Source organism: Ranitomeya imitator, chromosome 1 (genome assembly GCF_032444005.1).
Source record: "Ranitomeya imitator isolate aRanImi1 chromosome 1, aRanImi1.pri, whole genome shotgun sequence".
NCBI classification, from domain to species: Eukaryota; Metazoa; Chordata; class Amphibia; order Anura; family Dendrobatidae; genus Ranitomeya; species Ranitomeya imitator.
In genome coordinates, this window is record NC_091282.1 from 276,572,987 (window position 1) to 276,597,184 (window position 24,198).

The following is a 24,198-nucleotide window of genomic DNA, read 5'->3' on the forward strand; positions in this document are numbered from 1 at the left end:
CTGACCTACAACTACACTATAAAGCTTTAGGAAAACAATTTATTAACTGACATATTCCTATGATAATGAGGGCTACAGCGTAGAATTGGATAGACAGTCTCCGGGTCTCCATTCTCTCGCTGTGCACACCCTCAGTCCCTGCCTCAGTCCTGTGCACAGACAACCCTCCACCGTACCTGGTAATCACCGCTGGCAGTAACATACCAACAAAGTTGTATCTAGGGTTTCTGGCACCAGGGGCAAGAATTCATTTTGGTGCCCTCCCCCCACAGGACATATGTGATTTGCACACTTAGTCATGTACCGACGAGCTCCTCTCCCTAATGCTCTCAATGTTCAGTGAAAAACAGAGAAGCAGAAAAGAAGCTCGTTGTCACAGGACCACAAGTATGAAAATCACATATGATTGACGTCTATGTGACGACTACTGGGACCTGCAGAGCTGAATCCTGACATCGCAGGCTTCTGAATTCTCACAACGCATGCACTGCACACTTTTAGGATTCTCCTTTGCTGGTGGACAGTCATGTCAGCACAAGTATGTGATTTGTATATTTCTGACCACATTCTGACTAGACGAGCCCGACCTCGCTCAGTTCATTTTCATTGATGGAGGTCACATATCTCTAGTCAGCATGTGATCACATTAATGTAAATCACCAGCATGAGAGAATCCTGACAGCGTGCAGTGCGCACTGTGAGAATTCAGAAGTCTGCAGTCACAAAGAATGACTCCAGAGTCATCACAAACCTGGACATCCCCTTTAATGCTCCTAACATAAATAAAAACATGAGAGTTAGTTAGTATCACAAATAACATTTACATCCAGGTTCCTTATAGATGATGTCGCCTCTGTAGCCGTTCTTTTCTTCATCTTGTCCAGACCCCATGATGAGTTTTCTCATCCACAGCCGTCTCTGCAGACTTACATCTTCTCCGCTCTTTTGCAGAAAATCTCCACATGACGCCCTTAAAGATACAAGTGTCATTATAATGCTCCTGAATAAAAAATTGCCCCTCACAATATTGTCTGCACAAAATATGACCCCCACACTGTCCCTCTTATGGTATATGCTCTTTACACTGACCTCTCCTTTCCATACTAACCCCCCTCTTCACATTGTCCTCTCACACTGTGTCCCCCTATAGGACTCAATATTTATACTGTACTCTCTCATCACACTCCCCCTCCTTGGTATACTGTCCCCTCCTGGCTGTGCCCTTAAACTGTCCCTCCATGCTATGCCCCCACTACTCAGTTTCTATTCTGTGCCCACTCACTTTTCTGCCCCCATACTGTCTCCTCACACTATTCCCCACCCTCCTCATACTGTCTCCTCTCACATCCCCCGTGTTCACAATCCTGTCTTCTCATATATTTACCCCCTCCCTTTCTATACTGCCTGCTCACCTGACTCCCCATACTTTGTCTGCACACATCCCATCACCCTCACTCCCCGTACTCTGTCCACATCCATTTTTCACATTGCTACTCATACTGTGTCCACACATATTCCCTCGTTCGCTCCCCATACTGTATGCATCCATCCCCCATATTGTTTCCTCACATATGCCCCCCATTCCCACATACTGTTTCCTCATTCATGCCCCCCATTCCCACATACTGTTTCCTCATACATGCCCCCCATCCCCCAGTACTGTTTCCTCATACATGTCCCCCATCCTCCCATCCTATATGCATGGCTCAGCTCCCCCATCTTGTATGCATGGCTAGGCTCCCCCATCCTCCCATCTTGTATGCATGGCTTGGCTCCCCCTCCTCCCATCTTGTATGCATGGCGCGGCTTCCACATACTCCCATCTTGTATGCATGGCTCGGCTCCCCATACTCCCATCTTGTATGCATGGCTTGGCTCCCCATCCTCCCATACTGTATGCATGGCTCGGCTCCCCCATCCTCCCACCCTGTATGCATGGCTGCCTCATCCTCCTATCCTGTATGCATGGTTCTCCCATCCTGTATGCATGGCTCCCCCATCCTCCCACCCTGTATGCATGGCTCCCCCATTCTCCCATCCCATATGCATGGCTCTCCCATCCTGTATGCATGGCTCCTCCATCCTCCCATCCTGTATGCATGGCTCCCCCATCCTCCCATCCTGTATGCATGGCTCCCTCATCCTCCCACTCTGTGTGCATGGCTCCCCCATCCTCCCACCCTGTATGCATGGCTCGGCTTCCCATCCTCCCACCCTGTATGCATGGCTCCCCCATTCTCCCATCCTGTATGCATGGCTCCCCCACCCTGTATGCATGGCTCGGCTCCCCCATCTAGATTTGTGGTGAGCAATTTGAACCTTCAAGTGTTTCACAGAAGTTTATAATGTAGAGCCGTAAAAATAAAAAATCATATTTTTTCCACTAAAATGATCTTTTTGCCCCCAATTTTTTATTTTCCTAAGGGTAACAGGAGAAATTGGACCCCAAAAGATGTGCAATTTATCCTGAGTACACTGATACCCTATATGTGGGGGAAACCACTGTCTGGGTGCTTGGCAGAGCTCGGAAGGGAAATAGCACCGTTTTGGAATGTAGACTTTGATGGAATAGTGTCACGATGTGACCGAAGTTGTGTGACACGACTAGTGTTTAGCATTCCGATACCGCAAGTATCGGGTATCGGCCGATACTTGCGGTATCGGAATTCCGATACCGAGATCCGATATTTTTGTGATATCGGGTATCGGTATCGAATTAATAGGGATGTGTAAAATAAAGAATTAAAATAAAAAATATTGATATGCTCACCTCTCCGGCGGCCCCTGGACTTCACGCTGCTAACCGAGAGGCTTCTTTGTTTAAAAAGCGCGCCTTTCGGACCTGTGAATGACGTCCCGGCTTCTGATTGGTCGCGTGCCGCCCATGTGACCAGCACGCGACCAATCAGAGGCCGCGACGTCATTCGCAGGTCCTCAATTCCTAGCATTAGCAGTTTTGTGAATGAGAATGACGTCGCGGCTTCTGATTAGCCGCATGCCGCCCATGTGACCGGCACGCGGCCAATCAGAAGCCGCGACGTCATTCTCATTCACAAAACTGCTAATGCTAGGAATTGAGGACCTGCGAATGACGTCACGGCCTCTGATTGGTCGCGTGCCGGTCACATGGGCGGCACGCGACCAATCAGAAGCCGGGACGTCATTCACAGGTCCGAAAGGCGCGCTTTTTAAACAAAGAAGCCTCCCGGTTAGCAGCGTGAAGTCCAGGGGCCGCCGGAGAGGTGAGCATATCAATATTTTTTATTTTAATTCTTTATTTTACACATCCCTATGGTTCCCAGGGTCTGAAGGAGAGTTTCCTCTCCTTCAGACCCTGGGAACCATGAGAATACCTTCCGATACTTGATGTCCCATTGACTTGTATTGGTATCGGATATCGGTATCGGCGATATCCGATATTTTTCGGGTATCGGCCGATACTATCCGATACCGATACTTTCAAGTATCGGACGGTATCGCTCAACACTAGACACGACCTCACGATAGGTTGGACACGAACCAGCACAACACACCAGGGGACAACAGGGACACAATTACAACGGTGGGCCCTGCGATAGGGAATGGGGAAATGGACACCTCTTGAACTCTCCCAAGGATGTGCCCTGATCTCCCTGATGTCACTATACAGGATTTTTTAACCTGTCACCAAGCAGGATACCTAAGCCATCGCTTCCCCTGCACCTATCACTAGGTAGGGAATTGGCAAGTGAGGACACCGGTCCCATCGCTGCACTAATACAATACAAAGGGAAGATATGACAGAGAGGGTAAAGGGAAAACAACACTTAGCTCACTGCTGCAAAGCACAGCACAGCAGGAATGAAACATCAGACTCAGCTGACAAACAACTACTCCCAGCAAGCTCCGTTGAAAGGAAAAAAGTTTTAATCAGAGGGAAACCACATCTGCCAAAAATCCAAAAATGGATTGTGACAAATAGTCTGCGGGCGTCACATTGTGCTTACAGAGCCCCTAATGTACCTAAACAGTAGAAACCCCTCTCAAGTGACCCCATATTAGAAACTAGACCCCAAAAGAAACTTATCTAGATGTGTTGTGAGAACTTTGAACCCCCAAGTGTTTCACAGAAGTTTATAACGCAGAGCCGTGAAAATACATAATCATTTTTTTCCCACAAAAATTAAGTTTTATCCCCCAGTTTTGTATTTTCCCAAGAAAATTGGAGAAATTGGACACCAAAAGTTATTGTGCAATTTGTCCTGAGTTCACTGATACCACATATGTGGGAGAAAACTACTGTTTGGGTCCACGTCGGGGCTCGGAAAAGAAGTAGTGGCGTTTTGGAATGGTCTGCAGGCATCACGTTGCATTTGCAGAGCCACTGATGTGCCTAAACAGTAGAAACCCCCAACAAGTGACCCCAATTTGGAAACTAGACCCCCAAGCAACTTATCTAGATGTGTTGTGTGAACTTTGAACCCTCAAGTGTTTCACTAAAGTTTATAACGCAGAGCCGTGAAAATAAATAATCATTTTTTCCCACAGAAATGATTTTTTCAGCCCCAAATTTTTATTTTCCCAAGAGTAATAGGAGAAATTGGATGGCAAAAGTTGTCCAATTTGTCCTGAGTATGCTGATTCAGAACATGTATTCAGGCGCAGGGCAGAGCTCGGAAAGGAAGGAGCACCATTTTAAGTTTTCCATTCAGATTTGGCTGGAATTGAGATCGGATGCAGTGTCGCGTTTGAAGAGCTCCTGATGTGCCTAAACAGTGGAAACCCCCAATTCTAACTCCAACCCTAACCCTAACACACCCCTAACCCTAATCCCAACCCTAACTATAACCCTAACCACATCCTTAACCGGAACATGCCCCTAACCCTAATCCCAACCCTAAGCACACCCACAAACCCAACACACCCCTAATCTTAACCCTAACCCCAACTGTAAATGTAAACCAAACCCTAACCCCAACTCTAGCCCCAACCCTATCCCTAACTTCAGCCCCAACCCTAACCTAACTTTAGCACCAACTAATGTTGAGCGATACCTTCCGATATTTGAAAGTATCGGTATCGGATGGTATAGGCCCATACCGGCAAAATATTGGATCTCGCCAATACCGATACCCGATACCAATGCAAGTCAATGGGACACAAATATCGGAAGGTATCCTGGATGGTTCCCAGGGTCTGAAGGAGAGGAAATTCTCCTTCAGGCCCTGGGATCCATATTAATGTAAAAAATAAAGAATGAAAATAATAAATATGGATATACTCACCCCTCCGAAGGACCCTGGCTGTCACCGCTGCGAACGTCTGCCTCCGTTCCCGAGAATTGCAGAGAGTGAAGGACCTTCAATGACGTCGCGGTCAGGTGACCAGTCACGTGACCTCACAATTCATCCTTAAGCTGCGAAAACAGAAAAAAACCATCCAAGAAATTGCTGCAATATTAGGAGTTGCAAAATCTACAGTTTGTTACATCCTGAGAAAGAAAGAAAGCACTGGTTAACTCATCAATGCAAAAAGACCTGTGCGCCCACGGAAGACAACAGTGGTGGATGACCGCAGAATAATCTCCATGGTGAAGAGAAACCCCTTCACAACAGCCAACCAAGTGAACAACACTCTCCAGGAGGTAGGCGTATCAATATCCAAATCTACCATAAAGAGAAGACTGCATGAAAGTAAATACAGAGGGTTCACTGCACGGTGCAAGCCACTCATAAGCATCAAGAATAAAAAGGCTAGACTGGACTTTGCTTAAAAACATCTAAAAAAGCTAGCACAGTTCTGGAGTAACATTCTTTGGACAGATGAAACCAAGATCAACCTCTGCCAGAATGACGGAAAGAGAAAAGTATGGCAAAGGCTTGGTACAGCTCATGATCCAAAGCATACCACATCATCTGTTAAACACGGCGGAGGCAGTGTGATGGCTTGGGCATGCATGGCTGCCAGTGGCACTGGGTCACTAGTGTTTATTGATGATGTGACACAGGACAGAAGCAGCCGAATGAATTCTGAGGTATTCAGAGACATACTGTGTGCTCAGATCCAGCCAAATGCAGCCAAACTGATTGGTCGTCATTTCATACTACAAATGGACAATGACCCAAAACATAAAGCCAAAGCAACCCAGGAGTTTATTATAGCAAACAAGTGGAATATTCTTGAATGGTCAAGTCAGTCACCTGATCTCAACCCAATTGAGCATTTATTTCACTTGTTAAAGACTAAACTTCAGATAGAAAGGCCCACAAACAAAATGTAACTGAAAACCACTGCAGTGAAGGCCTGGCAGAGCATCAAAAAGGAGGAAACACAGCGTCTGTTGATGTCCATGAGTTCAAGACTTCAGGCAGTCATTACCAGCAAAGGGTTTTCAACCAAGTACTAAAAATGAACATTTTATATAAAATTATTGAATCTGTCCAATTACTTTTGGTCCCTTTAAAAACAGGGTGGCACATGTTAAGGAGCTGAAACTCCTAAACCCTTCATCCAATTTTAATGTGGATACCCTTAAATGAAAGCTGAAAGTCTGTACTTCAACTGCATCTGAATTGTTTTGTTTAAAATTCATTGTAGTAATGTCTATGACCAAAATTAGAAAAATGTTGTCTCTGGTGAATTGTATATTCACCAATATTATCGTACCTTTACAGTTGGTATGCTTTATAAGGTATGTATCTATATTATACTACATTAAGATTACTGACAATTTATTATAGGATATCTTGTGTGGTTCCTACCTCTGTCTTACTTTTTTTATTCTTTTAACTTTCTGTATTTCATTTTAATCATGTAATTAATACAGATTTAATATTTTATATTGGTGTTGTTACTCTAACAAAATTGTGTTCAGGGATTAAAAAAATGAATTGGTCTCTGTCACATGTACAACACAGCTATGAGGGGAACATCTAAATCACCAACCCTTATAAAAATAAAAAGACACTGTTTCTGTGGAAGTAACACATTAAAGATTAAGCTATGCTGCTATTGAAAAAAAGTTAATTTTTCAGCAATTATTTATGAGGCAATTTTTCAGCAATTTAACTTTTTAATGATACTACCTTTATCCATAGGCCACAATATTGTTGGCCCAATTCATCATTTGAAAGACTTCTTAAGTCACTATTCTTTATTTATATTGTGGCATTTGCTGATGTTTATTGCACCAAATTCATCATAATGTGCACGCTGTTCATAAACTTTGCACAAAGTCAAAACGGTGGTTTTGTTTTCTATCTATTCTTTAACCCTTTTTGCAACAAGAGCAAAAAGTGGTATCTTTCTCAAAATGTCGCAAAAAATGTCTCAAAATTTTCTTTTATACCTAAATCACTCCGGTCGGAAGAATTTGTCATATTTTTAATCCCTTTCTGCCATCGGACGTACTATCCCGTACATGTGACCTGGGAATTAACTCCCATGGACAGGATAGTACGTCACACGCGATCAGCTGAGCTCATGGGGAAGCATAGCCGATTATCACTGCTGACATCTGGGACTAAGTACCAGGAGTGGTCACGGACCGCTGCCGGAACTTTAACCCCTGAAACACTGCAATCAATTAAAAAACAATAAAAGTACACATATTTAGTATCGCTGCGTCCGTAACGACCCGACCTATAAAATCGTCCCACTAGTTAACCCCTTCAGTGAAAACCGTAAAAATAAATAAAAATCAAGGCAAAAAACAATGCTTTATCATCATACAGCCAAACAAAAAGTGGAATAACACGCGATCAAAAAGTCGAATATAAATAAACATGGTATCGCTGAAAACATCATCTTGACCCGCAAAAAACGAGCCACCATACAGCATCATCAGCAAAAAAATAAAGTAGTTATAGCCCTCAGAATAAAGCGATGAAAAAATAATTGTTTTATACTGTATAAAATAGTTTTTATTGTATAAAAGCACCAAAACATAAAAAAAATAAGTGAGCTATCGCTGTAATCGTGCTAATCTGAAGAATAAAACTGCTTTATCAATTTTACCACACGCGGAACGGTATAAATGCCACACCTAAAAGAAATGAATTTCTGGCTTTTGTTCATTCTGCCTCCCATAAATCTTAATAAAAAGCGATAAAAAAAGTCATGCGTCCAAAATTGGTACCAATAAAAACGTTAATTCGTCCCGCAAAAAACAAGACCTCACATGACTCTGTGGGCCAAAATATGGAAAAATTTTAGCTCTCAAAATGTGGTGATGCAAAAACAATGTTTTGCAATAAAAAGAGTCTATTAGTGTGTGACAGCTGCAAAACATAAAAACACGCTATAAATAGTAAATCAAACCCCCTTAACTACCCCTTTAGTTAGGGAAAAAAACTAAAATAAAAATATGTATTTATTTCCATTTTCCCATTAGAGTTTGGGTTACAGTCAGGGCTCAAGTTAGAGTTAGGGTTGGGGCTAGTGTTGAGCATTCCGATACTGCAAGTATCGGGTATCGGCCGATATTTGCAGTATTGGAATTCCGATACCGAGTGCAGGGGGCGCATCACCGAGAATGAAGGTAACTACAGGTCATTGACCTACATTACCTTCATTCGCTGGGGTTTACAGCCTCGAGCACAGCTGCATTAGCAGAGCTCCTGGCTGTAAAATATTTTAACCTCTTCAGATGGATTTACAACATGGGACGTGACAGATCATCGGAAGGTATGTATATTGTTGGTTTATTATTTTTAATTTGTTACAGAGCGAGGGTCTTCAGGTGGATTGAGCGTACAATAAAATATTAAAACAACCTGTGTGTTTATTTCATTAAAATACTTTTTAATAATGCGTGTGTGTTTTTTTTAACCATTTAATGCAATTGGATTAATAATGGGTAGTGTTATGGACCTGGTGGTTAGGAGCACCTGGAATGACCTGATGGTTAAACTAACAAGAACAAGCTCTGGGAAGTGGGAGCTCTGCTGACCGCAACCCCTAATCCTATCACACACACTAGAAATAGCCGTGGAGCGTACCTAACAGGCCTAGACGCCTCTTCACAGCCTAAGAGCTAACTAGCCCTAGAGATAGAAAATAAAGCCTACCTTGCCTCAGAGAAATTCCCCAAAGGAAAAGGCAGCCCCCCACATATATTGACTGTGAGTTAAGATGAAAGTCACAAACACAGGAAAGAAACAAGTTTCAGCAAAGGAAGGCCAGACTAACTAAACAGACTGAGGATAGGAAAGGTATCTTTACGGTCAGCACAAAAAACTACAAAAGACCATGCAGAGTGTGCAAAAAGACCTCCGCACCGACTCATGGTGCGGAGGTGCCACTCTGCATCCCAGAGCTTCCAGCTAGCAAGGAAAAAACATGATAGCCAGCTGGACAAGAAAACAATGAACAAATAATAAACTAGCAGGGACTTAGCTTCTGCTGGAGTAGACAGGTCACCCGAAAGATCCAAGAGCGAACTGAACCAGTACAAGAACATTGACAGCTGACATAGAGTAACGATCTGAGTGGAGTTAAATGGAGCAGCCAGCCAAAGAATAAGCTACGTCACCTGTGGAAGGAACCTCAGAAGCAGCAGCTCCACTCACAGCCACCAGAGGGAGTCCATGGACAGAACTCGCTGAAGTACCATTCATGACCACAGGAGGGAGTTCGATAACAGAATTCACAACAGTACCCCCCCTTGAGGAGGGGTCACCGAACCCTCACCAGAGCCCCCAGGCCAATTAGGACGAGCCAAATGAAAGGCACGAACTAGATCGGCAGCATGAACATCAGAGGCAAAAACCCAGGAATTATCTTCCTGACCATAACCCTTCCACTTGACCAGGTACTGGAGTTTCCATCTCGAAATACGAGAATCCAAAATCTTTTCTACCACATACTCCAACTCCCCCTCGACCAACACCGGGGCAGGAGGATCAACGGAGGGAACCATAGGCGCCACGTATCTCCGCAATAACGACCTATGGAACACATTATGGATGGCAAAAGAAGCTGGAAGGGCCAAACGAAATGACACAGGATTAAGAACTTTAGAAATCTCATACGGACCAATGAAACGAGGCTTAAACTTAGGAGAGGAAACCTTCATAGGAACATAATGAGACGACAACCAAACCAAATCCCCAACACGAAGTCGGGGACCAACACAGCGCCAGCGGTTAGCGAAACGTTGAGCCTTCTCCTGGGACAATGTCAAATTGTCCACCACATAAGTCCAAATCTGCTGCAACCTGTCCACCACAGTATCCACACCAGGACAGTCTGAAGGCTCAACCTGCCCTGAAGAGAAACGAAGATGAAAACCAGAATTACAGAAAAACGGCGAAACCAAAGTAGCCGAGCTGGCCCGATTATTAAGGGCGAACTCAGCCAAAGGCAAGAAGGACACCCAATCATCCTGATCAGCAGAAACAAAGCATCTCAGATATGTTTCCAAAGTCTGATTAGTTCGTTCGGTTTGGCCATTTGTCTGAGGATGGAACGCCGAAGAAAAAGAAAAATCAATGCCCATCTTAGCACAAAAGGACCGCCAAAACCTCGAAACAAACTGAGAACCTCTGTCCGAGACGATGTTCTCCGGAATGCCATGCAAACGAACCACATGCTGGAAAAACAATGGCACCAAATCAGAGGAGGAAGGCAATTTAGACAAGGGTACCAAATGGACCATCTTAGAAAAGCGATCACAAACCACCCAAATGACCGACATCTTTTGAGAGACAGGGAGATCTGAAATAAAATCCATGGAAATATGCATCCAGGGCCTCTTCGGGACCGGCAAGGGCAAAAGCAACCCACTGGCACAAGAACAGCAGGGCTTAGCCCGAGCACAAGTCCCACAGGACTGCACAAAAGAACGCACATCCCGTAACAAAGAAGGCCACCAAAAAGGATCTAGCCACCAAATCTCTGGTACCAAAGATTTCAGGATGACCAGCCAACACCGAACAATGAACCTCAGAGATAACTCTACTAGTCCATTTATCAGGGACAAACAGTTTCTCCGCTGGACAGCGGTCAGGTCTATCAGCCTGAAACTTCTGCAGCACCCGCCGCAAATCAGGGGAGATGGCAGACAAAATTACCCCCTCTTTGAGAATACCCGCCGGCTTAGGAACACACGGAGAGTCAGGCACAAAACTCCTTGACAGCGCATCAGCCTTCACATTCTTAGAGCCCGGAAGGTACGAAACCACAAAATCAAAACGGGAGAAAAACAGCGACCATCGAGCCTGTCTAGGATTCAACCGTTTGGCAGACTCAAGATAAGTCAAATTCTTGTGATCCGTCAAAACCACCACGCGATGCTTGGCTCCTTCAAGCCAATGTCGCCACTCCTCGAATGCCCACTTCATGGCCAACAACTCTCGATTGCCAACATCATAATTGCGCTCAGCAGGCGAGAACTTTCTAGAAAAGAAGGCACATGGTTTCATCACCGAGCCATCAGAACTTCAAAACAGCCCCTGCTCCAATCTCAGAAGCATCAACCTCGACCTGAAACGGGAGCGAAACATCTGGCTGGCACAACACAGGGGCAGAAGAAAAACGACGCTTCAACTCCTGAAAAGCCTCTACAGCCGCAGAGGACCAATTGACCACATCAGCACCTTTCTTGGTCAAATCAGTCAACGGTTTAGCCACACTAGAAAAATTAGCGATGAAGCGACGGTAAAAATTAGCAAAGCCCAGGAACCTCTGCAGGCTCTTCACAGATGTCGGCTGAGTCCAATCATAAATGGCCTGAACTTTAACAGGGTCCATCTCGATAGTAGAAGGGGAAAAAATGAAACCCAAAAATGAAACCTTCTGAACTCCAAAGAGACACTTTGACCCCTTCACAAACAAGGAATTCGCAAGGACCTGGAACACCATTCTGACCTGCTTTACATGAGACTCCCAATCATCCGAAAAGACCAAAATATCATCCAAATATACAATCATGAATCTATCCAGGTACTCTCGGAAGATGTCATGCATAAAGTACTGAAATACAGATGGAGCATTAGAAAGCCCGAATGGCATAACCAGGTACTCAAAATGGCCCTCGGGCGTATTAAATGCTGTTTTCCATTCATCGCCCTGTTTAATACGCACAAGATTATACGCCCCTCGAAGATCTATCTTGGTGAACCAACTAGCCCACTTAATCCGAGCAAACAAATCAGACAGCAGCGGCAAAGGGTACTGAAATTTGACTGTGATCTTATTAAGAAGGCGGTAATCAATACAAGGTCTCAAAGAACCATCCTTCTTGGCCACAAAAAAGAACCCTGCTCCCAACGGTGATGACGACGGGCGAATATGACCTTTCTCCAAGGATTCCTTTATATAACTCCGCATAGCGGCGTGCTCTGGCACAGATAAATTGAACAGTCGGCCGTTAGGAAACTTACTACCAGGAATCAAATTAATAACACAATCGCAATCCCTATGAGGAGGTAAGGCACTGGATTTGGGCTCATCAAATACATCCCGGTAATCCGACAAAAATTCAGGGACTTCAGAAGGAGTGGAAGGCGAAATTGACAGCAATGGAACATCACCGTGTACCCCTTGACAACCCCAGCTGGACACAGACATAGATTTCCAATCCAATATTGGATTATGGACCTGTAGCCATGGCAACCCCAAAACGACCACATCATGCAGATTATGCAACACCAAAAAGCGAATATCCTCCTGATGTGCAGGAGCCATGCACATGGTCAATTGAGTCCAGTACTGCGGCTTATTCTTGGCCAAAGGCGTAGCATCAATTCCTCTCAATGGAATAGGATACTGCAAGGGCTCCAAGAAAAAACCACAGCACCTGGGAAACTCTAAGTCCATCAAATTCAGGGCAGCGCCTGAATCCACAAATGCCATAGCAGAATAGAACGACAAAGAGCAAATCAGAGTAACGGACAAAAGAAATTTAGATTGTACCGCACCAATAGCGGCAGACCTAGCGAACCGCTTAGTGCGCTTAGGACACTCGGAGATAGCATGAGTGGAATCACCACAGTAAAAACACAGCCCATTCCGACGTCTGTGTTCTTGCCGTTCAGCTCTGGTCAAAGTCCTATCACATTGCATAGGCTCAGGCCTATGCTCAGAGAATACCGGCCAAATGGTGCACAGCTTTGCGCTCCCGCAAGCGCCGATCGATCTGAATGGCCAAGGACATAGACTCATTCAGACCAGCAGGCGTGGGAAATCCCACCATGACATCCTTAAGGGTTTCAGAAAGACCCTTTCTGAAAATTGCTGCCAGGGCACACTCATTCCACTGAGTAAGCACAGACCACTTTCTAAACTTCTGACAATATACCTCCGCTTCATCCTGACCCTGACACAAAGCCAGCAAGATTTTCTCTGCCTGATCCACTGAATTTGGTTCATCATAAAGCAATCCAAGCGCCAGAAAAAACGCATCAACATCACGCAATGCAGGATCTCCTGGCGCAAGGGAAAATGCCCAGTCTTGAGGGTTACCACGCAGCAAAGAAATAATGATTTTTACTTGTTGAACGGGGTCACCAGAGGAGCGGGGTTTCAAAGCAAGAAACAGTTTACAATTATTTTTGAAATTCAGGAACTTAGATCTATCCCCAGAAAACAAATCAGGAATTGGAATTCTAGGCTCTAACATAGGATTCTGAATCACAAAATCTTGAATGTTTTTTACCCTTGCAGTGAGATGATCCACACAAGAGGACAGACCTTGAATGTCCATATCTACATCTGTGTCCTGAACCACCCAGAGGTTAAGGGGAAAAAAAGACAAAACACACTGCAGAGAAAAAAAAAATGGTCTCAGAACTTCTCTTATCCCTCTATTGAGATGCATTAATACTTTGGGCCAGCTGTACTGTTATGGACCTGGTGGTTAGGAGCACTTGGAATGACCTGATGGTTAAACTAACAAGAACAAGCTCTGGGAAGTGGGAGCTCTGCTGACCGCAACCCCTAATCCTATCACAAACAATAGAAATAGCCATGGAGCGTACCTAACAGGCCTAGACGCCTCTTCACAGCCTAAGAGCTAACTAGCCCTAGAGATAGAAAATAAAGCCTACCTTGCCTCAGAGAAATTCCCCAAAGGAAAAGGCAGCCCCCCACATATATTGACTGTGAGTTAAGATGAAAGTCACAAACACAGGAAAGAAACAAGGTATCGTTACGGTCAGCACAAAAAACTACAAAAGACCATGCAGAGTGTGCAAAAAGACCTCCGCACCGACTCACGGTGCGGAGGTGCCACTCTGCATCCCAGAGCTTCCAGCTAGCAAGGAAAAATCATGATAGCCAGCTGGACAAGAAAACAATGAACAAATAATAAACTAACAGGGACTTAGCTTCGGCTGGAGTAGACAGGTCATTCGAAAGATCCAAGTGCGAACTGAACCAGTACAAGAACATTGACAGCTGGCATAGAGTAACGATCTGAGTGGAGTTAAATAGAGCAGCCAGCCAAAGAATAAGCTACGTCACCTGTGGAAGGAACCTCAGAAGCAGCAGCTCCACTCACAGCCACCAGAGGGAGTCCATGGACAGAACTCGCCGAAGTACCATTCATGACCACAGGAGGGAGTTCGATAACAGAATTCACAACAGGATAGGTGTCAGAATTGACACCTCTCCATTATTAATCTGGCTTAATGTCACCTTACAATAGCAAGGTGACATTAACCCTTCATTACCCCATATCCCACCACTACACGGGAATGGGAAGAGAATGGCCAAGTGCCAGAATAGGCACATCTTACAGATGTGCCTTTTCTGGGGTGGCTGGGGGCAGATGTTTTTTAGCCAGGAGGGGGCAATAACCATGGACCCTCTCCAGGCTATTAATATCTGCCCTCAGTCACTGGCTTTACTACTCTGGCGGAGAAAATTGCGCGGGAGCCCACGCCATTTTTTCAGCGATTTAACCCTTCAATTGCCTTTAACCCTTAAATTTAATAGCTTTCAACTGTGGAAGCGCTGCCGTTAGCGCAAAACGGCCGCTGTCATCCCCTGCACACCTCCTTTTCATCTGCACACCCCCGAGCAGTGAAGTTGTTATTTTAACGATGTCTCAATAAAGAAATAGATCACTCCAGGACGGGTGAGTGCTGCCGCATTTTTTCTGTGTTCTAGTGCTTGTTTCATCCTAGAACTGTGTTTGCATTTTTTGCTGCTGCATCACACTGTTGACTCATGTACAGACTGGGATCTGTTAGTATACCCAAGTCTTTTTCACACGTACTATTGCTTAGTTCTATTCCTCCCATTCTGTAGATGTCATTTTAATTATTCTTGCCCAGATGTAGAATCTTGCTTTTCACCCTGTTATATTCCATTCTATTAGTTTATGCCCATTGCTCAAGCTTTTCTAGGTCCTTCTGAATTCTTTCTCTGACTTGTCTAGTGTTAGCTATCCCTAGTAGCTTTGCATTGTCTGCCAATTTGATTAGTTTACTTTCAGTTACCTTATCTAGATCATTAATAAAAATGTTGAACAACACTGTGACCTTCGGTGGCTTTTGAGCCCACGCCTGAGGATGCCCTGAGTCAGATGCTGAGTCCAAGCGGGAGTTCCCACCCTACACTGATCGGCTGTCAGGAAAGTACACTGATTGCGCACGGTGCAGTACAGGCGGGCACTGCGAATAGACGCTAAAACGTGTGCTAAGTGTGCAGGTACCACTGTCAGGTGCTAGGTAGCCTACTGTCATGATCCCAAAGGCAGGGGATCACAAAAGGACAAGCACAAAAACAAAACAAGCTCTAGGGTGATGGAACCTGAGCTGACCGCGATCCTGAACCTAAACACACAACTAGCAGTAGCCGGGGAACGTGCCTACGATGATTCCTAGACGTCTCGCGCCAGCCGAAGGATTAACTTCCCCTATTAGAAGAAACACAGACCTCACTTGCCTCCAGAGAAACACCCCACAGAAATAGCAGCCCCCCACATGTAATAACGGTGAAACGAGAGGAAAGCACACACGTAGTTATGAAAATAGAATCAGCAAAAATGAGGCCCGCTAAAGCTAGATAGCAGAGGATACAAAAGTGAACTGCGCGGTCAGCGAAAAACCCTTCAAAAAACCATCCTGAAATTACTTGAACTCATGTGCCAACTCATGGAACATGAGGAGTAATTTCAGCCCACTAGAGCAACCAGCAGCAAGGAATCACATATCTGCAAGCTGGACTAAGACAAAAATTAAGCAAAACGTGGAACAGGAAAATCAAAACTTAGCTTGTCCTGAAGATAACAGACGCAGGTAGCAGAGGTAAAAAGACACGCTGATTACATTGATAGCCGGCGAGGAAATGACAAAAAAGCCAGGTTAAATAGGAAACTCCCATAACCTGATGGAACAGGTGGACACCAGAGACCGCAGAGAACACAAGTCACCCAGTACCATCAGTAACCACCAGAGGGAGCCCAAAAACAGAACTCACAACAGTACCCCCCCCTTGAGGAGGGGTCACCGAACCCTCACGAGAACCACCAGGGCGACCAGGATGAGCCCTATGAAAAGCACGGACCAAATCGGCAGCATGAACATCAGAGGCAATCACCCAAGAATTATCCTCCTGACCATAACCCTTCCACTTGACCAAATACTGGAGTTTCCGTCTGGAAACACGAGAATCCAAGATCTTCTCCACAACATACTCCAATTCACCCTCCACCAGCACCGGAGCAGGAGGCTCAAGCGAAGGAACAACAGGTACCTCATACTTCCGCAACAACGACCGATGGAACACATTATGAATAGTAAACGATGCCGGGAGATCCAAACGAAACGACACAGGGTTAAGAATTTCCAAGATCCTATAGGGACCGATGAACCGAGGCTTGAACTTAGGAGAAGAGACCTTCATAGGAACAAAACAAGAAGACAACCACACCAAGTCCCCAACAAGAAGTCAAGGACCCACGCGGCGACGGCGATTAGCAAACTGCTGAGCCCTCTCCTGGAACAGCTTCAAATTGTCCACCACATGACTCCAAATCTGATGCAACCTATCCACCACCATGTCCACTCCAGGACAATCAGAAGGTTCCACCTGACCAGAGGAAAAACGAGGATGAAACCCCGAATTACAAAAGAAAGGAGAAACCAAGGTAGCAGAACTAGCCCGATTATTAAGGGCAAACTCGGCAAGCGGCAAAAAGGAAACCCAGTCATCTTGATCAGCAGAAACAAAACACCTTAAATAAGTTTCTAAAGTCTGATTAGTTCGTTCCGTCTTGCCATTCGTCTGGGGATGGAATGCAGACGAAAAGAACAAATCAATGCCCATCTTAGCACAGAACGTCCGCCAAAATCTAGACACAAACTGGGATCCCCTATCAGAAACGATGTTCTCCGGAATGCCATGTAAACGGACCACGTTTTGAAAAAACAGAGGGACCAACTCAGAGGAGGAAGGTAACTTAGGCAAGGGTACCAGATGAACCATCTTAGAAAAGCGGTCACACACAACCCATATGACGGACATTTTTTGAGAGACAGGGAGATCCAAAATAAAGTCCATGGAAATGTGCGTCCAAGGCCTCTTCGGGATAGGCAAAGGTGACAACAATCCACTGGCCCGAGAACAGCAAGGCTTAGCCTGAGCGCAAACTCCACAAGACTGCACGAAAGAACGCACATCCCTCGACAAGGAAGGCCACCAAAAAGACCTGGCCACCAAGTCTCTAGTACCAAATATTCCAGGATGACCTGCCAACACAGAAGAATGGACCTCGGAGATGACTCTACTGGTCCAATTATCCGGAACAAACAGTCTTTCCGGCGGACAACGATCAGGTTTATCCGCCTGAAACTCCTGCAAAGCACGTCGCAAGTCTGGGGAGACAGCCGACAAAATCACCCCATCCCTAAGGATACCAGTGGGCTCAGAATTTCCAGGGGAGTCAGGCACAAAACTCCTAGAAAGAGCATCCGCCTTCACATTCTTTGAACCTGGCAGGTACGAAACCACAAAATTGAAACGGGAGAAAAACAGTGACAGCCTGTCTAGGATTCAGACGCTTGGCAGACTCAAGGTACATCAGATTTTTGTGATCAGTCAAGACCACCACACGATGTCTAGCACCCTCAAGCCAATGACGCCACTCCTCAAATGCCCACTTCATGGCCAAAAGCTCCCGATTACCAACATCATAATTCCGTTCAGCGGGCGAAAATTTTCTAGAAAAGAACGCACATGGCTTCATCACTGAGCCATCGGAGCTTCTCTGTGACAAAACCGAACCCGCTCCGATCTCGGAAGCATCAACCTCAACCTGAAAAGGAAGCGACGTATCTGGCTGACGCAACACAGGAGCAGAAGAAAACCGGCGCTTAAGTTCCTGAAAGGCCTCCACAGCCGCAGGAGACCAATCAGTAACATCAGCACCCTTCTTAGTCAAATCCGTCAAAGGCTTAACAACACTAGAAAAATTAGTTATGAAGCGACAATAAAAATTAGCAAAGCCCAAGAACTTCTGTAGACTCTTAAGAGATGTAGGCTGCGTCCAGTCACAAATAGCCTGAACCTTGACGGGATCCATCTCAATAGTAGAAGGGGAAAAAATATACCCCAAAAAAGAAATCTTCTGGACTCCAAAGAGACATTTAGAACCCTTTACAAACAAAGAATTGGCCCGCAGGACCTGAAACACCTTCCTGACCTGCTGAACATGAGACTCCCAGTCATCAGAAAAAAACAAAACATCATCCAAATACACGATAATAAATTTATCCAGATATTCACGGAAAATATCGTGCATAAAAGACTGGAAGACAGAAGGAGCATTAGAAAGTCCAAATGGCATCACCAAATACTCGAAATGGCCCTCAGGCGTATTAAATGCGGTTTTCCACTCATCACCCTGCCTTATCCGCACAAGATTATACGCACCCCGAAGATCAATCTTAGTGAACCATTTAGCCCCCTTAATGCGAGCGAACAAATCAGTCAACAATGGCAAAGGATACTGATATTTGACTGTAATCTTATTCAAAAGACGATAATCTATGCAAGGCCTCAAGGAACCATCTTTTTTGGCCACGAAAAAAAAACCTGCTCCCAAAGGGGACGAAGAGGGACGGATATGTCCCTTTTCCAAGGACTCCTTAACATAATTCCGCATAGCAGTATGCTCTGGCACTGACAGATTGAACAAACGACCTTTAGGGAATTTACTGCCAGGAATCAAATCTATAGCACAATCGCAATCCCTGTGAGGAGGGAGCGAACTGAGCTTAGGCTCCTCAAAAACCTCCCGATAATCAGACAAAAATACCGGAACCTCAGAAGGAGTAGATGAAGCGATAGAAATCGGAGATGCATCATCATGAACCCCCTGACATCCCCAGCTTAACACAGACATTGTTTTCCAGTCCAGGACTGGGTTATGAGTTTGTAACCATGGCAGACCAAGCACTAAGACATCATGTAAATTATACAGTACCAGGAAGCGAATCACCTCCTGATGAACGGGAGTCATACGCATGGTCACTTGTGTCCAGTACTGAGGTTTATTCATAGCCAAAGGTGTAGAGTCAATTCCTTTCAAAGGAATAGGAACTTCCAGAGGTTCCAGACTAAACCCACAGCGATTGGCAAATGACCAATCCATAAGACTCAGGGCAGCGCCTGAATCCACATAGGCATCGACGGAAATGGATGATAATGAACAAATCAGAGTCACAGACAGTATGAACTTAGACTGTAAAGTACCAATGGCAACAGACTTATCAACCTTTTTTGTGCGTTTAGAGCATGCTGATAAAACATGAGCTGAATCACCACAATAAAAACACAATCCATTTTTCCGCCTATAATTTTGCCGTTCACTTCTGGACTGAATTCTATCACATTGCATTATCTCAGGTGCCTGTTCAGAAGACACCGCCAAATGGTGCACAGGTTTGCGCTCCCGTAAACGCCGATCAATCTGAATAGCCATAGTCATGGACTCATTCAGACCTGTAGGCGCCGGGAACCCCACCATAACATCTTTAATGGCCTCAGAAAGGCCATCTCTGAATTTTGCAGCCAGAGCGCACTCATTCCACTGAGTAAGCACCGACCGTTTCCGAAATTTCTGACAATATATTTCTGCTTCATCTTGCCCCTGAGAGAGAGCCAATAAAGCTTTTTCAGCCTGAATCTCTAGGTTAGGTTCCTCATAGAGCAAACCCAATGCCAGAAAAAACGCATCCACATTGAGCAACGCATGATCCCCTGGTGCCAATGCAAATGCCCAATTCTGAGGGTCACCCCGCAGGAAAGATATAACAATCTTGACCTGCTGAGCAGGGTCTCCAGAGGAGCGAGATTTCAAGGAAAGAAACAACTTGCAATTGTTCCTAAAATTCAGAAAACTAGATCTATCTCCAGAAAAAAACTCTGGGATAGAAATTCTAGGTTCAGACATAGGAGTATGTACAACAAAATCTTGTATATTTTGAACCTTAGCAGCAAGATTATTCAGGCTGGAAGCCAAACTCTGGACGTCCATGATAAACAGCTGAGGTCAGAGCCATTCAAGGATTAAGAGGAGGAAAGAAGCAGCCAAGCTGCAATTAAGGCTAGGCAGCAAACACTGAGGAGGGGAAAAAAAAAAAAAACTTCCTCAGACTACTATTCCTCCTACTTCAGCCAAAACGATGACCAATTTTTTTTTTTTGTGGCCGGCTATACTGTCATGATCCCAAAGGCAGGGGATCACAAAAGGACAAGCACAAAAACAAAACAAGCTCTAGGGTGATGGAACCTGAGCTGACCGCGATCCTGAACCTAAACACACAACTAGCAGTAGCCGGGGAACGTGCCTACGATGATTCCTAGACGTCTCGCGCCAGCCGAAGGATTAACTTCCCCTATTAGAAGAAACACAGACCTCACTTGCCTCCAGAGAAACACCCCACAGAAATAGCAGCCCCCCACATGTAATAACGGTGAAACGAGAGGAAAGCACACACGTAGTTATGAAAATAAAATCAGCAAAAATGAGGCCCGCTAAAGCTAGATAGCAGAGGATACAAAAGTGAACTGCGCGGTCAGCGAAAAACCCTTCAAAAAACCATCCTGAAATTACTTGAACTCATGTGCCAACTTATGGAACATGAGGAGTAATTTCAGCCCACTAGAGCAACCAGCAGCAAGGAATCACATATCTGCAAGCTGGACTAAGACAAAAATTAAGCAAAACGTGGAACAGGAAAATCAAAACTTAGCTTGTCCTGAAGATAACAGACGCAGGTAGCAGAGGTAAAAAGACACGCTGATTACATTGATAGCCGGCGAGGAAATGACAAAAAAGCCAGGTTAAATAGGAAACTCCCATAACCTGATGGAACAGGTGGACACCAGAGACCGCAGAGAACACAAGTCACCCAGTACCATCAGTAACCACCAGAGGGAGCCCAAATACAGAACTCACAACAGCCTACACCATTTGCAAAAAGTCATAACACAAGGAATGGGAATGATTAAGGAGCTTTCATCTATCGACAGACATTCATCTACACACACGTAATCAAGTTTATACTTGTGCATGGCTGTTCGGCCATGCAAACCTTTTATAGCTGTCGCTCTTAAGGACCTTCCTAATGGTCCAATAGGAGCTGCTACAGGACCTGAGCGTGTGACCCCCGACCTCCAATGGGAGGTCATCATGTGGGCATGCTCAGTATGGGAAAAGCAGTCCCTGAAACGCCTGCCTGCTGCTGATCAGTACTGGCCATAAGGCAGAGCCTGGAAAGGCAGCAGTAACCAAGCACACAGTATCAGCTTGAGCCAGATACTGGGACCGACGTCTCCACTGAGCAGGCGCCACTGCGGCTGGAGGAGAATGGGAGACCGCAGCGGACATGGTTTGAGATTCCTCCTGTGCAACGGTGGGAAATCGACTCCTTACAGACTGGGGCCAGGATAGAGCCTTGTGGTACTCCACTGGAAACACTCTTTTAATTTGACTTGCAACCATTTATCACATTGCTTTAAATATGATCAATGAGCCAATTATCAGTCCACCAAAGCATAGCCTTGTCAATACCATACTTGGTAATTTTTATAATAAGGATAGTATGAGATACTTGTATCTTTTTAACCCCTAGATGACCACCCAGCAAATGTTTGTGGGTCATCTTGAGCATCACCCGGTGGTACGATTGAGGTGCTACCAACTGTTCCACCATTTTGTCCTGGACTTTGTCAGCCCAACATAGCAACTCCTGGTTGACCGCCATATGTGGAAAAAATGCTTCTTCCATCAGTTGCTGAGTCACCCCACTTACTTCTATTACCCTTTCCAGGCTTGGGCCAGGTTGGGAACCTGGAGCTGAGCTGTCCCAAATGCTCATCATGAGACTTTCAACTCTGGGATCTATGGTTTCTCCTTGACCTATCCTGCCAACACCTCTACTAGAGGAAATCTGATGGGTTCACACTCTTTCCCTATGAGAGTGACTCCTACGGCAGTTATCCCTGCCTCAGGATCTTCAGGTTCCAGGCCCAGACAGACTATTTCCCTGTGAGGATTAAAGTTATTCTCCTCTCAAAACAATCCCGTAAGAAAGGTCTTAACTAGGGATGAGCGACCTTTACTTTTATAGGATCGGGTCGGGTTTCACGAAACCCGACTTTTTCAAAAGTCGGGTCGAGTGAAATCGGCCGATCCTATAAAAAAGTCGGGGTCGGGGTCGTCCGAAACTCGAAACCCAATGCAGTGCATTGGGTTTCCATGGTTCCCAGGGTCTGAAGGAGCGGAAACTCTCCTTCAGGCCCTGCGATCCATATTTTAGTGTAAAATAAAAAATATCGCAATACTTACCCTCTGACGCGCCCTGGTACTAACCGGCAGTCTTCCTTCCTTAGAATCAGCCTTCCAGGACCTGGCGGTGACGTCGCGGTGACGTTGCGGCTTGTGATTGGCCGCGCGGCCGCCCATGTGACCGCTCGCGCGACCAATCAGAAGCCGTGACGTCACCGAAGGTCCTTCAAGCGCTGATTCTTAGGAAGGAAGGCTGTCGGAAGGAAGCAGGGCGCTTCCGAGGGTGAGTATATACCTAATAGGAATATACTCACCCTCGGAAGCGCCCTGCTTTCTTCCGACAGCCTTCCTTCCTAAGAATCAGCGCTTGAAGGACCTTCGGTGACGTCACGGCTTCTGATTGGTCGCGCGAACGGTCACATGGGCGGCCGCGCGGCCAATCACAAGCCGCGACGTCACCGCGACGTCACCGCCAGGTCCTGGAAGGCTGATTCTAAGGAAGGAAGACTGCCGGTTAGTACCAGGGCGCGTCAGAGGGTAAGTATTGCGATATTTTTTATTTTAATTCTTTATTTTACACTTTAATCTGAATTCCGATACCAATTCCCGATATCTTAAACATATTGGGAATCAGTATCGGAATTCCGATTCCAGATTCAAAAGATCGCCGACTTCATGGCCGACCCCACACTGGGGTCGGGTCGGGTTTCATGAAACCCGACCTTGCCAAAAGTCGGCGACTTTTGAAAAATCTCGACCCGTTTCGCTCAACCCTAGTCTTCACTAGTGATGAGCAAATACATTAGGCACTATTCGTTACTCGGACAAATAGTATCGTATTCGAGCTATTCGTTACTTGGTCAGTTATTTATTTATTCGGCGCAGTATAATTGAGTGACCCGCCCAGCATGTTTGGTGCTTTATTTGCAGCCAATGAACATGCTAGGCTGGCTTGCCAGTCACAGTAATGCCAGCGCTATCTTTGGTGTGGAATTACTGTGATTGTCTCGCCTTCCAGCATCATATTTAAAGGCTGCCGTTGCCATCTTGCGCATATTGCAACCAGAAACAGTATAGGGAGAGCATAGTTTCAGATTAGGCAGAATGAAAGGAGTGTAGGAAAAGTGATAGAAGGTTATAGTGATTGTTATTTATTCCAAAAAGCTTGTGTAAGAGCTGAAGATTGTCAAGATTAGTTGTTTGGTATATGGGGATTTAGTAGGGAGAAATTTAATAGGAGGGAGGGAGGGTAGGTGAAAGGCAGGCACCTGTTTCCTCATCATTGCAAGTACATGCTGCAGCTCTCTGCTATTTTCTACTTAAAATGCCTAATATTTGTCTAGCAGTTGTGCGACTAGCGTAATCTGGGTAGAGATAAACGTCTTTGACAATTTACCAGGGGCAATAATCTTCATTACTCCGAATTTGGAGTATGTCAACAAGACGATTGAAAAAAAATTATAATTTTCTATTGTTTT